Source organism: Protopterus annectens, chromosome 3.part1, assembly GCF_019279795.1.
Source record: "Protopterus annectens isolate FY-2018-M chromosome 3.part1, PAN1.0, whole genome shotgun sequence".
NCBI classification, from domain to species: Eukaryota; Metazoa; Chordata; order Ceratodontiformes; family Protopteridae; genus Protopterus; species Protopterus annectens.
The window spans coordinates 1,846,565,747-1,846,585,557 of record NC_056732.1 but is presented as its reverse complement, the minus strand read 5'-3'; positions in this window follow the sequence as shown (position 1 = coordinate 1,846,585,557).

Genomic DNA, 19,811 nt, shown 5'->3' with positions numbered 1-19,811 from the left:
GCAGCTGTAGTTTTATCTGTCTCCCATTTTACCACAATATTGATTCTTTTAGTGGTGTATCTGCTGTGTTAATTATTATAGAGACATAGGTGCTTCTGGTTTGAGTCTATAGGTTTTTGTAGAACTTAGCTTCACAGTTTCAGCAGACAAGACTCTTACTTGGAACAGCAAACTGGTATTGTATCTGCTATTGTGGAAAAAGGTGTGCAACAACTTTTAAAGAAACCTCTGTAAATTCTTCATGGCAGTATGCTGAAACCACACCTGAATGTCCTACTGCCTTAATAAAAAATATTCTTCAGTTTTGCTGCTTTCTTATGTGTCAACTGTTTTCTTTTAATTTGCTGGTAAGGCTCCCAAGTTTACTTATCTTGCAGCAATTAGAAACAGTAACTGAATAAAGCTCATCAGCAATGATGATCTCCTACAAAAAAGCAGTAACACTAGTCTCATTTGTAGATGGAATCTGTTTTATTATAAAAAACATGGTTATAGAAGAAACTGCCACTGTCTAGATTTTTGCATAATGTCCAGATTTTTACATTATAGTTTTGGTCTGCTCCTCATAAAATTTGTGATTTTCTGTTAAATCGCTGGGATGATCTCAGGACTGAAATCATTAAATAATGACATATATTTCTGTTTCAGAGTTATATCCTTCAGAAAAAAATGCATGCTATGACAAATCTTGATATTATAGCAATTTTCTAAGTTTATAAGAGCAATATTTAAAGTCTGTCCCTATTTTGGGGTCTTTGTCCCCTATCATGCCAGGTTTTGTGTTGATTTTTTGCATTAAGAGGTTGAGAGGTATGGAAACTGTTGATTAAGAAATTAAATGGAGGAAGCAGATTTGGTGTTTTTCTGGTTATTCAGAATCACAAATCTGCACTCTGACTCATTTGTATTTTTGTTCAGTTGCTTGTAGCACTGTCATTCCATAAGGAATTCCTGAAGTACAGATGAGTGATTGGAGGTATCTGACATATCAGTAACTCAGAAACAAGGTAATAATAGTATATACTTTATTATAGTTTTTAAAGCTTTGTGGAAAAATGTAGCGTTAACAACTTTTTGAAAAGAATGCTCCCTATATGTTAAATATATTACTTTCCTTATTGTTTATAGTACTCTTATAAACCAGAAAATAGTTTGCACTTTGGTACTACAAAACATATATCCCATGCTTCCTACATATCTTACTGTTATTTGCTGCCATGCATAAACCAGAAGCAGAAAACACAAAAGGAGCTGCAGGCACATTCACCATCAGCTTATTTTTGTTTATATCGTTACTGTGTAGTTTTAAAAAAGTTCTTGAGGCAAAGTGCATATTTATTTTATTTTTATATGTCTTGAACAGGGATGATATGTGCTGATCATGGAAATAAGGTTAAACCTGGCTAGGCTTGTAAGGGCCATAGGGTCATTAGCCTAGTAACCTCCTATGATCCTATGATATACTAAATGTTTTGTACTTTGAATTTAACATCATGTATAATGTCACCACATAAGAAATACCTTTGTATAGTATCATTAAAGAACAATTACCTGTTTGTATCCAGATGTCTTAAGAACTATTTATGTTAAGTATCTTTGTAAAATAAAAAAAAAATGTTTGTCATGGGTACCTTAATCTGCAGGAGCTTTTCTCCCTGGGCTCTTGCTGAAAATGTGTTTTGCCCAGTTGGGATTTCAACCTCAACAAAGACATATAAATTTAAATAAATAAGTAAATAAATCATTGTGTAGTTAATTATTTTTCTTTAATGAGCAATTTTAAATCAAGCTTGAGATTAAAACTGAAGTGATATATGGATGTATGTGCTCAACAGTGGCAAGGATTTGAAAGTTTAATGTAAGCTCTGATTGTATATCAGGGCTAATGTACTAGTGTTGTGTAAATAACAAGTGCACTATACATGAGGACTGGGCTAGTGTACTAGTGTTGTGTAAATAAAAAGTGGACTATACATGAGGTTTGGGCTAGTGTGCTAGTGTTGTGTAAATAACTAGTGCACTGTACATGAGGTTTGGGCTAGTGTACTAGTGTTGTGTAAATAACAAGTGCACTATACATGAGGTTTGGGCTAGTGTACTAGTGTTGTGTAAATAACACGTGCACTATACATGAGGTCTGGGCTAGTGTGCTAGTGTTGTGTAAATCACAAGTGCACTATACATGAGGTTTGGGCTAGTGTACTAGTGTTGTGTAAATAACAAGTGCACTATACATGAGGTTTGGGCTAGTGTACTAGTGTTGTATAAATAACAAGTGCACTATACATGAGGTTTGGGCTAGTGTACTAGTGTTGTGTAAATAACACGTGCACTATACATGAGGTCTGGGCTAGTGTGCTAGTGTTGTGTAAATCACAAGTGCACTATACATGAGGTCTGGGCTAGTGTGCTAGTGTTGTGTAAATCACAAGTGCACTATACATGAGGTTTGGGCTAGTGTACTAGTGTTGTGTAAATAACTAGTGCACTGTACATGAGGTTTGGGCTAGTGTACTAGTGTTGTGTAAATAACAAGTGCACTATACATGAGGTTTGGGCTAGTGTACTAGTGTTGTGTAAATAACACGTGCACTATACATGAGGTCTGGGCTAGTGTGCTAGTGTTGTGTAAATCACAAGTGCACTATACATGAGGTCTGGGCTAGTGTGCTAGTGTTGTGTAAATCACAAGTGCACTATACATGAGGTTTGGGCTAGTGTACTAGTGTTGTGTAAATAACTAGTGCACTGTACATGAGGTTTGGGCTAGTGTACTAGTGTTGTGTAAATAACAAGTGCACTATACATGAGGTTTGGGCTAGTGTACTAGTGTTGTGTAAATAACACGTGCACTATACATGAGGTCTGGGCTAGTGTGCTAGTGTTGTGTAAATCACAAGTGCACTATACATGAGGTCTGGGCTAGTGTGCTAGTGTTGTGTAAATCACAAGTGCACTATACATGAGGTTTGGGCTAGTGTACTAGTGTTGTGTAAATAACAAGTGCACTATACATGAGGTTTGGGCTAGTTTACTAGTGTTGTGTAAATAACAAGTGCACTATACATGAGGTTTGGGCTAGTGTGCTAGTGTTGTGTGAATAACAAGTGCACTGTACATGAGGTTTGGGCTGGTTTACTAGTGTTGTGTAAATAACAGGTGCACTGTACATGAGGTTTGGGCTAGTGTACTAGTGTTGTGTAAATAACAAGTGCACTGTACATGAGGTTTGGGCTAGTGTGCTAGTGTTGTGTAAATCACAAGTGAACTGTACATGAGGTTTGAGCTAGTTTACTAGTGTTGTGTAAATAACAAGTGCACTATACATGAGGTTTGGGCTAGTGTACTAGTGTTGTGTAAATAACAAGTGCAGTATACATGAGGTTTGGGCTAGTCTACTAGTGTTGTGTAAATAACACGTGCACTATACATGAGGTTTGGGCTAGTGTACTAGAGTTGTGTAAATAACACGTGCACTATACATGAGGTCTGGGCTAGTTTACTAGTGTTGTGTAAATAACAAGTGCACTGTACATGAGGTTTGAGCTAGTTTACTAGTGTTGTGTAAATAACAAGTGCAGTATACATGAGGACTGGGCTAGTGTACTAGTGATGTACTAGACTACATGAAAAGAGACATAGAGGAGCTCTCTGAGCATGTAGCCCAGGCCGGTATGACCCTGACCATGAGTAGCATCTTACCCTCACCAAGAATGATGCCACAATATGAAGACAAGATGATCAATTTCAACAATTGGCTTAAGTATTGGTGTCATTCAAAGGGGATCCAATGTCTGTCAGCCTGGGATAACATGCTCGACAAGCCACGATGCTTCGCTAGGGACGGCTTGCACCTGTCACCCCTGGGCTTTCGGATATTGGCAAAGGCTCTTGCTTCCCCCATAGTGCCTTTTTTAGGCAAGGCTCAAAAGACAAACCAACCTGCATAGGTATCACAAGGGATAAGAAACTAAAAGTAATGCTACTCAGCGCCAGAAGTCTAAACCTCAAGATGCATGCACTCGAAACTCTCCTTAGCATGGAGAACATTGATATCTGTGCAGTAACAGAAACCTGGTTCAAGGCTCCCGAGGGCACCCCAGCACTACCAGGTTATACCTCATACCATGCTTTTCGGCCCCAAAACTTGGACCAAACCACAAAAGGAAGGGGAGTATCAATATTCGTCAAAGATACCCACACCTCCAGGTTGGTGGCACAGCACGAAGCATCAGAGACTATCCATGTGCAACTAACAGTGGGTAAAACTGCCTTCCAGTTTATAGCCTGTGACAGACCACCCTCCCAAACCCAGGAACCCCACTCGGCCTTCCTGAGAACAATGGAAAATATGAAGGTCTCTCCAAACACCATTATATTGGGCGACTTCAACTACCCAAACATAAACTGGGAGCATTACTCTAGCTCCAACACCCTAGCCCAAAGGTTCCTAGAATTTATAAACTCAAATGCTATGGAACAACTTGTTACCACTCCCACAAGAGGGGAAAACATACTGGACCTGATCATCACCAACATGGGGACTCTATGCTCCAGACCAGAAGTGTATCCCTCACTGGTAAGATCAGACCATAAACTAATCTCACTGGATATTTACATCCCGACCCCACCCCTTGCCCAGAAAACCACAGTGAAAAACTTCTCTAAAGCAAATTTCACACTCCTCAAATCCTTCAAAGCCCCCGAGCCTGTGGAAAATACGGCCCAGACCACAGAATCCTTTATAAGCGCATTCTATGAACACCTTCAGGAATGCATGGATAATGCAATCCCAAATAAAACCAAGACCCATTCCTCCAAAGGCAGACGTCCTGTCTGGTGGACCCCAGCTATAAACAAACTATACAATAGAAGGAGGAAGCTGCTACATGATAGAGCAAAATCCTAAAATCCCAAAAAGGGAAGGCATCTCTGATCAGTATTAGCAAAAAACTACGGGCACTCATAAAATCGTCTAAGTCCAGCTTCGAGAGAAAAATTGCACAGGACACTAAGGATAATCACAAGGATTTCTTTAGTTATGTTAGGAACCTGGTTGGGAACTCCCAGATATGTTCAGAATTACTCCAGAATGACAAAAAATGCATCGAACCCACAGACATTGCCAACATCCTAGCTGACAGGTTCAGCGCAAACTTCTCCCCCCCTCCCCACCAAAAGGGCAAATATCTATCCCAGCAGAGTGCTGCCCCCCCTGACATCTCAGATGCTCAGGTAAGAGCCGCCCTCTCCAAAGTAAAAAACACAGCATCAATGGGACCAGACGGTGTCCCGGGCTGCGTCCTACAAGAACAGCTAAACCCAAACATAAAACTACTGTTCAATCTCAGCCTTACTACAGGATATGTACCCAAAGAGTGGCGCACAGCAACAGTGGTCCCTCTCCACAAAGGTGATACCTCAACGGATCCTGGAAACTATCGCCCCATAAGCCTGACTAGCTTGGTCTGCAAAGCTTTGGAAAGGATCATCATGGACCTCATAAATAAAGATATTGGGGACCTACAGACACTGGATCCTACCCAGTTCGGCTTTGTTAAGGGCAGATCCTGCCTCTTAAACCTGGTTGATTTCTTTGAAACAGTCACCAAGGCCATTGACGAGGGGAAGGTGGTCCACACAGCCTACCTGGACCTCGCAAAAGCCTTCGATACAATACCCCACTCGGGCATTATAGATAAGCTCACCAGCTTAAATATAAACCCCCTATGTCACTAGATGGGTTGCAAACTGGCTAAAGGACAGAACCCACATGGCTAGAATTGCTGGAGCCATGTCAGACTCCAAACCAGTTACAAGTGGCGTCCCACAAGGCTCAGTCCTGGGACCTCTCTTGTTCGGTATATATTTCTCGGAGGTACAGGTCCTCATGGAAGGACTGTGGCTGACCAGGTTCGCAGATGACTGCAAACTGGGCACCATAATCGACTCTCCAGCCGACACAAGCATCCTCCAAAAGGGCCTCATAGAAACAGACAACTGGTGCCAGAGCCATGGCCTCAAGCTAAATGACAAAAAGTGTATAGTCATCCCCTTTGGCAAAAACAAAGTGCCCACAAATTACCACATAGGTGGTAATCCATTAAGTACAGAAGAAGTAATTAGGGACCTGGGGACCCAAGTTGATAGCAATCTCTCATTTGACAACCACGTGGCCAAAATGGTTAGAAAAACATTTTATATAGCCCACCTAATCATGAAGGGATTCACATCTAGATCAGGGGAGGTCATCGTGCCTCTTTACTCATCCCTCATCAGGCCCATTTATGAGTACAATGCCCCTTTTGGGATGTACCTTACCAGACACCTGGAGCAACTGGAAAGACCCCAAAAGTACCTCACCTAGAGGATCAAAGGGCTCAAACAGATGCCATATGCTGCCCGGTTAAAGAAACTCCAGCTCTACTCAGTGGCATACCACCTGCTCAGAGGCGATCTGTGCCTGATGTATAAAGCCATGTCCAACCCGGAATTAATGGACATGCTGCACCTCAGAAAATCCAAATCCCATTGAGCTACGCACTCGAGAGACTTGAACCTCAGCACTGAAATAAATAGGACATGCTGGAGGGACAGATTCATAATCCAGAGGCTTCCTTCACTCTGGAATAAAATCCCAGTCCAGGTTAGGCAGAGTCCCTCATTGACTCTCTTCAAGAGGAATCTTGATGAGTGGATGGGAGATCGTAGGTTTACCCCGGGTATCACTTCTGTGTCACTGTTAGAGGCACAGTATACTAACTTCAAAAAAGGGCATAGCAAAATTAATTTAAAATGGGTGGCGAAAGCCAAACACATTCTGGCTAGGCTTATAAATGCCCTAGGGCAGATAGCATAGTATGAACCTATGGGTAAATAACAAGTGCACTATACATGAGGTTTGGACTAGTGTACTAGTGTTGTGTAAATAACAGGGGCACTGTACATGAGGTTTGGGCTAGTGTACTAGTGTTGTGTAAATAAGTGCACTGTACATGAGGTTTGAGCTAGTGTAGTAGTGTTGTGTAAATAAGTGCACTATACATGAGGTTTGGACTAGTGTACTAGTGTTGTGTAAATAACAGGGGCACTGTACATGAGGTTTGGGTTAGTGTACTAGTGCTGTGTCAATAACAAGTGCACTATACATGAGGTTTGTAAAATATGTGACACTTAAAACGTGGTAATGAAGTATTCACACTGCTTTAGAGGCAAAGGATGACACTGATGATATGCATTTGGCTGATGTGACATTGTTCTATATCCTGATTGATATGTTGGCTGATGTGACATTGTTCTACATCCTGATTGATATGTTGGCTGATGTGACATTGTCCTACATCCTGATTGATATGTTGGCTGATGTGACATTGTTCTACATCCTGATTGATATGTTGGCTGATGTGACATTGCTCTACATCCTGATTGATATGTTGGCTGATGTGACATTGTTCTACATCCTGATTGATATGTTGGCTGATGTGACATTGCTCTACATCCTGATTGATATGTTGGCTGATGTGACATTGCTCTACATCCTGATTGATATGTTGGCTGATGTGACATTGTTCTACATCCTGATTGATATGTTGGCTGATGTGACATTGTTTTACATCCTGATTGATATGTTGGCTGATGTGACATTGTTCTACATCCTGATTGATATGTTGGCTGATGTGATATTGTTCTACATCCTGATTGATATGTTGGCTGATGTGACATTGTTCTACATCCTGATTGATATGTTGGCTGATGTGACATTGTTCTACATCCTGATTGATATGTTGGCTGATGTGACATTGCTCTACATCCTGATTGATATGTTGGCTGATGTGACATTGCTCTACATCCTGATTGATATGTTGGCTGATGTGACATTGTTCTACATCCTGATTGATATGTTGGCTGATGTGACATTGTTCTACATCCTGATTGATATGTTGGCTGATGTGACATTGTTCTACATCCTGAATGATATGTTGGCTGATGTGACATTGTTCTACATCCTGATTGATATGTTGGCTAATGTGACATTGTTCTACATCCTGATTGATATGTTGGCTTATGTGACATTGCTCTACATCCTAATTGATATGGTGATGGAGAAAATGTATGCCTCAGTACTTGAAACTCCTGATGCACCTCAAGGTTTTTATAGTGCATCTAAACCTAAAAACATCCCATTTCACTGAACAGACAATGTGACCTTGTTACCCTTTAGGTACCTGCTCTCTAAAGATTTCCTTAAAACCATGAGAGACGCTAAGAGGCCTCTGTAGTTCTAGGCAGTCCTACTTGACTAAATGGAAGAAATGCTCCCTATTGTGCCAAAGGTGGAATCAAACCCCAGCATGACAGGAGTGTCAATGGTTTTGGAATGTATACCTGACTTTAAAATGGGGTTGTGTTACACCCAGTGAAGGTGCATCTATTGTCTGTCTGTCTCAGCCTGCATATCTGCACACCCCTCATTATTGTCCAATCAAGCTTTGCAATGTAAAAACTGTTAGAAACTTACCCGCCATCATGTTTGTTTGTTCTTATATTAATCTTTTTTACATAACTGTATATTCCAAATATTGTGTTTTTCTTGTATATAGTCAAGTTTAGTTACTATCTTATGCATGTTAGTTTAAATTATACATACTGTATTCTATTTATTTATTTATTTATTTATTTATTGATTGTCTTCATTGACCAGGATAGTCCGGCTGGGTGTACCCATTTTCAAGAATGGCCTGGGGAGAAAAGCTGCATAACATAAAATTGTAATGAACAGTTTTATTTAAAAATCAGCACAATTGTATGCAGTGAATAATATTTATATTAATGAGTTGCAATAAAATACAGGGTTGGCCTAAAAGTTTTTTGGTTATTTTCTTATTGGTTAATAAGGAAGCAATGTCATAAAGGAGAGCTTGTTCATAGGTGCATAGGTTCATAGGTAGGTACTAAGCTATCGGCCCAAGGGCCTACGTAAGCCTAGCTAACAAGGTTCCCTGGCTTACGCCACCCAAGAAAGGTATTTTCCTGTGCCACTGTCGAGCAGAGACACAGAAGTGATCCCCGGGGTGTATTTTCTATTTCCCATCCACTCATCAAGTTTTTTCTTGAAGAGTGCTAATGAAGATCTTTGCTTGACATAGATGGGAAGCCTGTTCCAGAGTATGAGAAGTCTCTGGGACAGGAATCTATCCCTCCAGCATGTCCTGTTTATTGTGGTGACAAGGTTTAGGTCCCTAGAGCGTGTAGCTCAGAGGGATTGGGATTTCTTTAGGTGTAGCATGTCCAACAGCTCTGGGTTTGACATAGCTTTATATGTTAGGCAGAGATCACCTCGGAGTAGGCGATATGCTATGGAGTAAAGCTGGAGTTATTTGAGATGGTCAGTGTAGGGCATTTGTTTGAGGCCAGTAAACCTCTTTGTGAGGTACTTCTGTGGCCTTTCCAGCTGCTGCAGATGTCTTGTGAGGTACATTCCAAAAGGGGCGTTGTACTCTATAATGGGTGTAATGAGTGTCGAGTAAAGGGGAACAATGACCTCTTTTTTCCTGAATGAGAACCCTTTCATGATGAGGTGTGCCACGTAGAAGGACTTCCTGACTACTGTTGCGATGTGACTATCAAAGGAGAGACTACTGTCCACCTGGGTCCCAAGGTTTCTTATCACACATTCGGTGTTAAGTAGATTGCTGTCTATGTAGTAGTTCATGGGTACAGAGTTTTTACCAAAGGGGATGACACTGCACTTTTTGGCATTGAGCTTGAGGCCATGACTCTGACACCAGGCATCTGTCTCAACGAGGCCCTTCTGTAGGATGTCCACATCATTTGGGGACTTGACTATGGCTCCTAGTTTGCAGTCATCTGCGAACTTTGTTAGCCAGAGGCCTTCTGTGTTAGCCTGTACTTCAGAGAAGTAGATACTAAATAGGAGAGGCCCCAAGATGGAACCCTGTGGTACTCCACTTGTCACTACTTTGAGGTCAGATTTGGAGTCTGCAACTTTTACAGTGTGGGTTCTGTCAGTGAGCCAGTTGGCAACCCATCTTGTGACATAGGGATTTATACCTAGTTTAGTGAGTTTAGCTATAATTCCAGAATGGGGGATGGTGTCAAAAGCCTTGGCGAGGTCAAGATAGGCTGTGTGAACCACCTTACCCTCATCTATGGCTTTGGTGACTGACTCAAAGAAGTAGATCAGGTTCAGGAGGCATGATCTGCCTTTCACAAATCCGAATTGGGTGGGATCCAGAGTTTGGAGGTTACCAATGTCTTTGTTTATGAGTTCCATGATGATACATTCTATGGCCTTGCAGACCAGGCTCGTCAGGCTAATAGGTCGATAGTTCCCGTTATCAGTGGTGGTTCCCCCTTTGTGGAGTGGGATAACTGTTGTGATTGGTTGATGCTAATCTGATGCAATTTTTATTCATAATAGAAGTTGATTATCTATTGGGGGTTTGCTTAGTGGCCTAAGAGTGGACTGGCAAAATTTCTCATTGGTGCACAAGGAAGTGATGCCGTAAAACAGAATTTGTGATTGATAGATGTCAACTTGATGCGATATTTCTATGCTAGACAGAAGTTGTTCCCTACTGGATGAAAATGGAGGTGTGCCTTGTGGGCCAAATAGCGGACTGGACAATTTCTTAATGGTCAATAAAGGAGGCTTTGTAGGAAAAGAATGATTGTGATTAGTAAACCTGAGTTTTAATTCATGAATAATGAGCCATTTCTCTGCTGGTCTGATGAAGGCTAAGGCCGAAAGCGCTTATCATCTTTAAAGGCTCAACTGTTTCGCTTTTATCAAAAGTTTTTGTTTATTAAAAAGTCTGGGTTTTAATTCTAATTTTCTTGGTGGTGTGCTCTGAATTCTCCTCCTACAGGTTTGATAGAATAGGTTGTATACAGATCGAAGGAAACAACAAATTCTCCTTCTTCAGCAAAATTACAATACACCTCTGGCCCCAACAAAAAAATGTATACAGATCGAAGTTGGAAAAGTTCATACAGTGCATATGATCTGGAAAGTAGTTACCTGTAACAGATTTTATACAAGCAGCTAGGATCTGTACATTAAGATACAACATTGATTTATGGGTGATGCTATTGATGTAAGTGAGGGAGAGAAATATATGTTTGGGTATTGAGTGTGAGAGTTAGTGAAAGGGTTGTAGAAGTTTCATAGAGAAAATAAGGTGAGGGAGATTGTCAAAAAGTGCTTTAGACAAAGAGTGTAGTTAAGGAAAAGGAGACTGAAAGGAGATACAAGTTTCTGATTTGAGGGGCAAATATATTACAGAAAGAGAGAAGAATTGGAAGGTGACATTCAAGACATGAAGTGAGATGAGTAAATGTCACAGGGGCTGTAAGGGGAGGTGATAACTTGGGCAAGGAGGTGGAAGGGTTTGAGAAAATTAGGGAAGAGTGTGAAGTCATGGAACAAACTGTCAGCCTGGAGATGACCATGAGCATGTCCGGGGTTGAATTAGGTATTGTGTGTGCTCTGTTTTGAAGCTTGGTCATTTTCCTGAAAGTTTTAATTTTGTGGGGACAGCATTCCATAGTTTGAACATAGCAGGAGTGTAGTAATTCTCCTGATTTATAGATTCATGCATTGTTAATTACTAGGCCAATGACCCGGGGGGGGGGGGTCTTTCTAAACCTAGCCAAGTTTTCCCAAAAGAATAATGATGTCCTGCATCCAAATAGGACATTGAATGCCAGGCATTTAGAAGTTACCACTGTCCGTAAGGGACATGGGTCCCAGGCCCACTGTAAGTTTCCTGTCCCCCATCCACTGGTCTAGGTTACACTTAAACTGGGTAATAGACGAACTGAGCTTCACATGGATGGGAAGCCTATTCCATAGGAGGGGCAATCTCTGGTACACATATCTCTCTCACCAGCATGTTCTTTTTAAGTAACAGACAAAACTCAGGTCCCTAGACCTTTTATTTCTGGTACTGTTTGACTTACAAATATGTAGGAGATTCATAAGTGTGGGGTTTGTGTATGCCTTGTAAGCCAAGCATTGATCACCCCTGAGCAAACTATAGGAAACTGAGTAGAGGGAGAGTACAGGGGATAATGACCTCTTTGGACCTAGATGCCATGCCCTTACTTATAAGTTGAGCAACATAAAAGGACATCCTCACCACTGTGGCCATATGATGTTCGAAGGTAAGGCTACTGTGTACATCCATACCCAGATCCCTGCCCACTGGGTGGAGTCTTAGGGGTCCATTATTAACATGATAATTAACCGGGATGGTTGACTTCCCAAAGGGTAAAATTATGCATCTCTTAGCACTGAGCTTAAGATCATGTCTTTGGCACCATTTGATATTCAGAGATGGGCCTTCTTGAAAAAATGCTATATGCTATTGTTTGCAAACTTAACCATAAACTTTTAACTTTTGCTTCTGTTAAAGAGAAATAAATGCAGAAAAGGAGCAGGCCCAGTACCCCGCCCTGGGGGGCCTCTGCTAGAGACTAGCCTGTTGGTAAAGACAGAGTCACCTATTCTGACCTCCTGGGTCCTATCAGTGGCTGTCCAGCAGGTGAAAAATGGGTTTATACCTAAATTAGTGAGCATTCTATAATGCTTGAATGGGGTATTGTATAAAAGCCTTGGCCAGGTGTGGTAAGCTGTAAGCACAGTCTTGCCCTCACCCAATGCTTTGGTGACCCTCTCAAAAAAAATCCACCAGATTTAATAGGCATGACCTTCCTTTGACAAAGCCGAACTGTGATGGGCCCAGTGTTTGCAGGTTACCGGTGTCCTCATTTATCATGTCCATGATGATTCTTTCAATGGCCTTACATGTAATTCTGGTCAGACTTATAGGCCTGTAGTTACCTAGATCAGTGGTAGTCCTCTTTTGTGCAGGGAAATGACTGCATGACTGCAGCCATCTTCCATTCCTTGGGCACAGAACCTGAATGTGGGCTCCAACTGAAATGAGATTCAAGTGGACTACTAAGGTCATGTTTCATGCTATTTATTAAGCATCCCAGGAAGTTACTGGGACCCATTGATGCAATGTTCTTCGCCATGGAAAGTGAATCGATGACCTGTTCCCTAGTTGGTTGGTGGGGGATTGTGTTATGTGGTATTTCCTTTGGACTCTTGGGGTAATGGGGGGGATTTCTTCTGAACCTGTCATCCAGAAAGTTGGCAGTGGCCTGTGGTTCAGTGTGGGTGATGCCATTTTAACTAGTTCTGTGCATTGTTGCATATTTTCCATGTCGTTATCAACATAGCTTTAGAAAGCTTTGTGGTTATTCTTTGCCTGAGAAGCTTTTTTTTTCAAATTTAGCCTTTGAGGTATTAAGTAATCCTCTTAGCTGCCTGCTTAGATTGGTCAGGGGGCTGTTAGTACATACACTTGGCCAAGATTTTTTTTCTTTTGTTTTATAACTGATTGATACTGTGATACCACAAGGGTGGCTTGTCTTCTGAGTTTGCCTTATTCTATTTTAGTTGTATGAGAGAGTTTTGACTCTGGCATTAAAGTGTATTTACACTTCTGTCATACGAGTAGGCACAGCTCACTCTACACAGCTGTCAGTATGTACACAGATTGTGTAAATAGCTGATTACATGATATGGTTTTTACTGGGTTTTGGGGGTGCTTGGAATCTAGCAAAGATCACTTTTTAGTGTGAGCTTATCTTTGGAATAGTTCCTAAAGGTTTTTGGTTTAACCAGATCCACAGATTTAATTTTTATTTCAAGCAATACTGCCTTATGGTCAGATCTGATGACTGAAGACATTACATTGGGTGAGGAACATTCACTGCCCATGTTCATAAGTACAAGGTCAAGGATGTTAGTACCCCTGGTAGGAGAATGACCCAACTGTTTCAGGATGTTGTTATCAACAAAGTTTAGGAATTATTGGGCTTGTGCATTAGAAGTGGTGTAAGATTCCCAGTCTATAGAGGGATAGTTGAGATCCCCATGAATATCATATTGGGATGAATGGTGAGGAACTTTGTTACATTGAGATAGGTAGTATTGGTTTCCTGGGACATGGAGAGGAACCTACAGGTTGCAAGGATATGGTACCATACCCTGTTTATGGTGAGTTGCACGTGTATGAGTTTTGGTGGGTCATACACTTTAACTAATCTGGATGTGAGGTTGTTTTCAATATAGACTAAGACCCCTCCACCTTTAGTTCTCTGCTGTGCAGTAGCTGATCTAAAGGTGAGAAAGACATTATAACCTTGTATTGCTGGAGTGGAGTACTCTCAGTGATTTTATACTATGTCTATGTTACTATACAGATGTCTATACTCTTCAGGAAGAAGAAGGCTTGCAGGGAGTGGAGTTCTTTTTATGACTTCTAGCATTGAGCAGTACAACCTTCAGGTATTCCTTCGTAAGCTCATTTAAGTCAGGAGTTTTATCAGTTTGGCATTGCTTAAAAAGGCACTATGGGAGTGGAAAAGGTCTTTGCCAATATCCAAAAGCCTAGAGGAGACAAATACAAACTATCCCTGACAAAGCAGCAAGGTCTGTCAAACATGTCCTCCAAGGACATCAAATATTTACTCTTTTGGATTAACACTAGAAGGGAAGCCAATTGTTAAAAGCCATCATTTTCTTTTGGCAACATGGCATCATCCTTTGAGTAGGTGGCATGCTGCTTAGTTCTATGGGGCTCATACCTGCCTGAAACACAAAACTAATAACCACAAAAGAAGGTTCACGTAATTCAGGCACATCCAAGAGTCATGAAGAAAACACTGCAAAATACTCCAAGCTAAAATAAACTACTTTATTTAAAAATAGTGCTTTCATCCTAGAAACTCAAGACTTCATCAGAATAGTCCCTTAGATCTGCAAGTTCTCTCCTTTCCTGCACCTTTACCAACTTATTAGTCTAGCACTTTACCAGACTTCTTATAGCAATTATTGTAGCACACAAAAGTGCTACCAGGACTAAACGTTCTACAAGGAAACATCTCCAGTACATATCATTAATGCCCACACCTCCAGGCATGTTTAAATGTTAGCTCCCTGTGCTTTCTCCTATTAACCTGATGAACTTCTGCATCCTGAGGCAATGTGGCAACTGCCTCATGTACACTGACAACCTACTCATCTTAACTTCCAACACTCAGACTTGCGAGAGATGCACTTATATATCCAAATTGGAAGCCACACACTCTCCAGCCAACACCGGAATAGCTGGTCAAGAGGAGAAGGTCAACACTTGCACCACACCACATGGAACACATAGCCCTCCAGAACACACACCAGCACTGCCTTCACATAAAAACACAAACCACACACCCACCTTCATGGAGGCTCTCAATAAAAATCTACCCAAACAGCAGAGACCTCCAAGGCAGAAATGCACCTGACTATTGCAAAACAACACTAATCATAAAATACATAACTCTCCTAAACAGTGTGCCACTAAACCAAAGCCCCTAAGTGAGGCACACTGATGTCCCACTCACTAGGCTGAATAAGGAGAAAGTAACAGTCAGCTGCCTGTCAGGTGCCAGGATCCGCCACATAAAACACACACTCAGGTCCCTCAACAATAGGTACAAATGTGACTCTGTCATTGTACACATGGGTGTGAATGACCTGAGACGTACCTCCCAGGACTTCATGAAAAGAGACATGGAGGAGCTCTCAGATTATGTAGCCCACGTGGGTATGACCCCTAGCCCTGAGTAGCATCCTAGCATCACCCAGAATGATACCACAGTACTAGCAGAAAATGATTGATTTCAACAATTGGCTAAGTTTCCGCTGTCATTTTAAGGAGATCCAGTATCTGTCTGCCTAGGATGACATGATTGACAGACCTCGATGCTTTGCCAGAGATGGCCTGCATCTATCACCCCTGGGCTTCTGGGATACTGGCCAAGGCTCTTGCCACCCCTGTAGTGCCTTTTTTAACTGGTGTTCCAAAGACCAAATTACCACCATAACAGCTACAAACAAATGCAGTCTGAGGGTCATGCTGCTCAATGCTAAAAGTCTTAATCTCAAAATGTACTCACTTGAAGCACTCTTTAAAATGGAGAACATCAATATTTGTGCCATAAAAGAGACCTGGTTCAAGGCAGCAGAAAGCACCACTGCACTACCAGGCTATAACTCATTCCACACCTTTCAGCCCCAGAACTTGGTCCAAAGCTCCAAAGGTGATGGTGTTTCCATATTCATAAAGGATGCACACACCTCCAGACTGGTTGCCCAACATAACGCATCTGAGATACTTCAGGTGCAGCTAACATTGGATAAGAGTGTGATTCAGGTCATAGCCTGCTATAGGTCCCCAGCCATGTCCCAAGACTCACACTCCATGGTCCTAAGCAGCCTGGAGAATATTAGGGTCCAACTTATCACTCTCATACTAGGTGACTTCAACTACCCCTCTATTAACTGGGAAAACTGCTCATGTACCAATACACTTACCCAACGTTTCCAGGAATTCTTTAATTCCAATGCCCTGAACCAGTTCATTCTTACCCCCACTAGAGGTAGCAACATCCTTGACCTGGTTATTACTAACATGGGTGACCGTTGCTCTACACCAACAGTCACCTCCTCCCTGGTTAGATCCAACCACAAACTAATCTCCTTGGAAATCCACATTCCCCCCCGCAAAGGTAACCACCATGAAAAACTTCTCCAAAGCTAACTTTGGGCTCCTAAAAACAGAAATGGCTAACTTCACAGCACCCATGAAAATGGAGAATAGTTGCATGACTGTCGAATCATACACCAATGCGCTGTACAAACATGTACACAAATGCATGGATCTTGCCATACCCAATAGAACCAAGATGCTGTGCCCCCCAAAAAAGAAGCCAATCTGGTTGTCCCCTGCCATAAACAAACTTTACAACAGAAGGAGGAAACTTATGCAGAATAAAGTGAAGTTCCAAGACTGGAAAAACTCCCTTATGAGTCTCAATAAAAGGTTGAGATCCTTCATCAAATCCTCTAAAGCTAGCTATGAAAACAGAATTGCAGCAGATAGTAAAGACAACCACAAGGCCTTCTATAGTTATGTAAAGAATCTCCACCATTGCAATACCCAGATTTGCTCTGAGCTACTGCACAATGGTACATCCTATACCGAGCCAACAGATATTGCCAATATACTGGTCGACAGATTCATTGCCAACTTTACCCCTCCCTCCCCCTAAAGGACCAGTCACAATACCAGTAGATTGCCAGGCACCCAGTATTACTGCTGCACAGGTTAAAACAGCACCGTCCAAGGCCAAGAATACAGCTTCTATGGAACCTGACAATATAAAATGTGATTGTACAGGTAATTAATCAAACAATTAAACCATTTAAACAAAATTTAATTTTTTTCCAACCTCCGTCTACTTATCTTGGAAAATCTTGTTATTACAGAAGGACAGAATGTGAAGTTTTGGTGCTTACAAATTCATTTTGAAATCTTAGTATCCTGTAACTAAATAAAATATAATGTAATATAAATACAATAAAAATATTAAAAATGTAATACATTCTTATAGCCTTAAACTATCCAATGTATTTGTCACCAAGAAACTACATTCACAACTTACTGCTCTCATTTTTAACAGGAATAATAGAAGTGTGCTCATTAGATCCAGGGAATTTGGTAGCATCTAAGTGTATAACTACACTAAGTCCCTGTATTCAGTCCATTTCGCCCAATGACTACATCTGACACTCTGATTAACAATTTCCAAAATTCCAAAAACAAAGTTGTTAAAGCCTTGGCATATCAGAGAGTGTTTGTAAAGAGCATTGTTGGTGTTCCATTTTCCAATATCATATAAGTGTTCTTTCATTCTTTTAATTAATTTTCTCTCTGTTGTAGCCACATAGTATGGCTGACATTGATTACGCATTGGTTTCACAATTTCCTGTTGCAAAAGTAACTTTGGTGATACAAGAATTTTTCAGATCTATACTTTCCTGACTTGTGATGTAACAGCAAGAACTACATCTTCCACATGTCATTGTGTGGCTCCACCCTGTCACTCTCCAGTATTTTTTAATTTTATTGTCTAGTTTGTAAACAAAGTGGGCTCTTAGTCATTTAGTTTGAAACACGTCATCGTCAGTTTTCAATATAAGCCAGTTCTTATTGCATCGAGTTGTGAAAATCAACAATATTACTGTTGTGTGAAACACAAAAAAGCTGAACTTGCGTTAATATTTCCTAGGAGGGGTGTATGTTTAACCCCCTTCCCTTAACAACCTTATCACAGACATTAGATAATAAGTCTTGTGGGTATCCTCTCTCTAAAAATATATTTGTCATTCTTTCCAGTTCTTCAAAAAACAAGTTGTCATTGCATACCATCCTGGCTGCTCTTGTAAACTAGACTTTAATATTTTTCCTTTTACAATGTGGCATATGTGAACTATTGTAGTGAAGATATGAGTTGCTCTCTCTGTAAATAGAGGAAATAAAGCACTTATTTTCCACTCTTAAATTAATGTCAAGATAATATTAGGTTTGGGATGAGTATATTTGTGTGTAAATCTAAGAAATGAAGTAGTACCAGAAGTATATTTCAAAAATGTCAACATTTCTTTGTCCTTTTCCTGCCAAATAATCAAAATGTCATCCATGAATCTGCTGTAAAATGTCCAGTAGGAGGGAAATGGAGTTTGAAACACAAAACTTCTTTCACAGGTGAGCATAACTAGGTTAGCAAATATGGGGTCACAAGCCGCCCCATGGCCACTTCTTTTACTTGCCTGTAAAACTCACCTTTAAAGTATAGGAAATTATTCAGTAAAAATAATTCCATAATTTCAACCAACAATCTTACTTCTCTGTGTTCCAAGGATTTTTGAGTTTCCTGTCAATATAGACTGCTACGGGGTATGTCTTGGAGCCTTGGGCAGAAACAATTAACCTGTAAGGGGGGTCCTGTGTATTCTTGTGTGTTTTGGGAATGCCAAACACTGCAGGAACCAAGGGCTGTTTCATCAAAATAAATTCTTTAGTTTCAAAGGTAATTGCTTCTGTAAATGCTTCTTCCAAAAATAACCCCTTGTGTAAATGTGTCTTCCAAAAATTTAAAGGACTGCTTGGATTTTTTGGGAAAATTAACCAATGGCCTTTTGACTGAAAACTATAGGTTTATTACCTTTAGGGCTTAACAGTAGAGACATTAGATACAATGTTACTTAGTGTAGTTTTTGGTGGTGTTTTAATGGACTGTTTACGTGATACCTGAGGACCCCAGTTTTTGCTTGTGTTGTGCAGGAGGTCTTGGTGTTTTATGAATATTACCTATAAGTGAATCAGCATAAATAATTTTATGTGTAGGGTCTTTATCCTATGCAGTAGGTGTGGTACAGGTGTCACTGACAACTTCTGTAGGATTAATTTTGATTCTATCAAACAGTTTTTCCTCCAGCACAAAAGTGCATTTACACCTCTCACATACACTGTCTGTTTTATTAAGGCGGAAGTGATAGACCAGCCAGTAAGAGTGAAGGCCCATCCTTGCAGGTGTGGGAAAGGCTGCTCATGGAGACCCAAAGCAAGCGCACATCAAACCCATTTGCAGAGGTGGGTAAGCACTCTACAGCTATTTCTGGTGAAGCAAAACCTTGTTCCATAAATTGGAGCAGTTACTTAATAAAGAATTCCTACCCCACTACAATAGACTTAGTCCCCAGAGGTATCTGGAGCTTGACATAGCACCCACGGGGGTTACGGGCGATGAAATTTCCCTCTCAACGTTTTGACTTGTCTAGTAATGAAGATAAAATCTTCTGGCAGAAATGAGAGAAGGCTGCACATTGT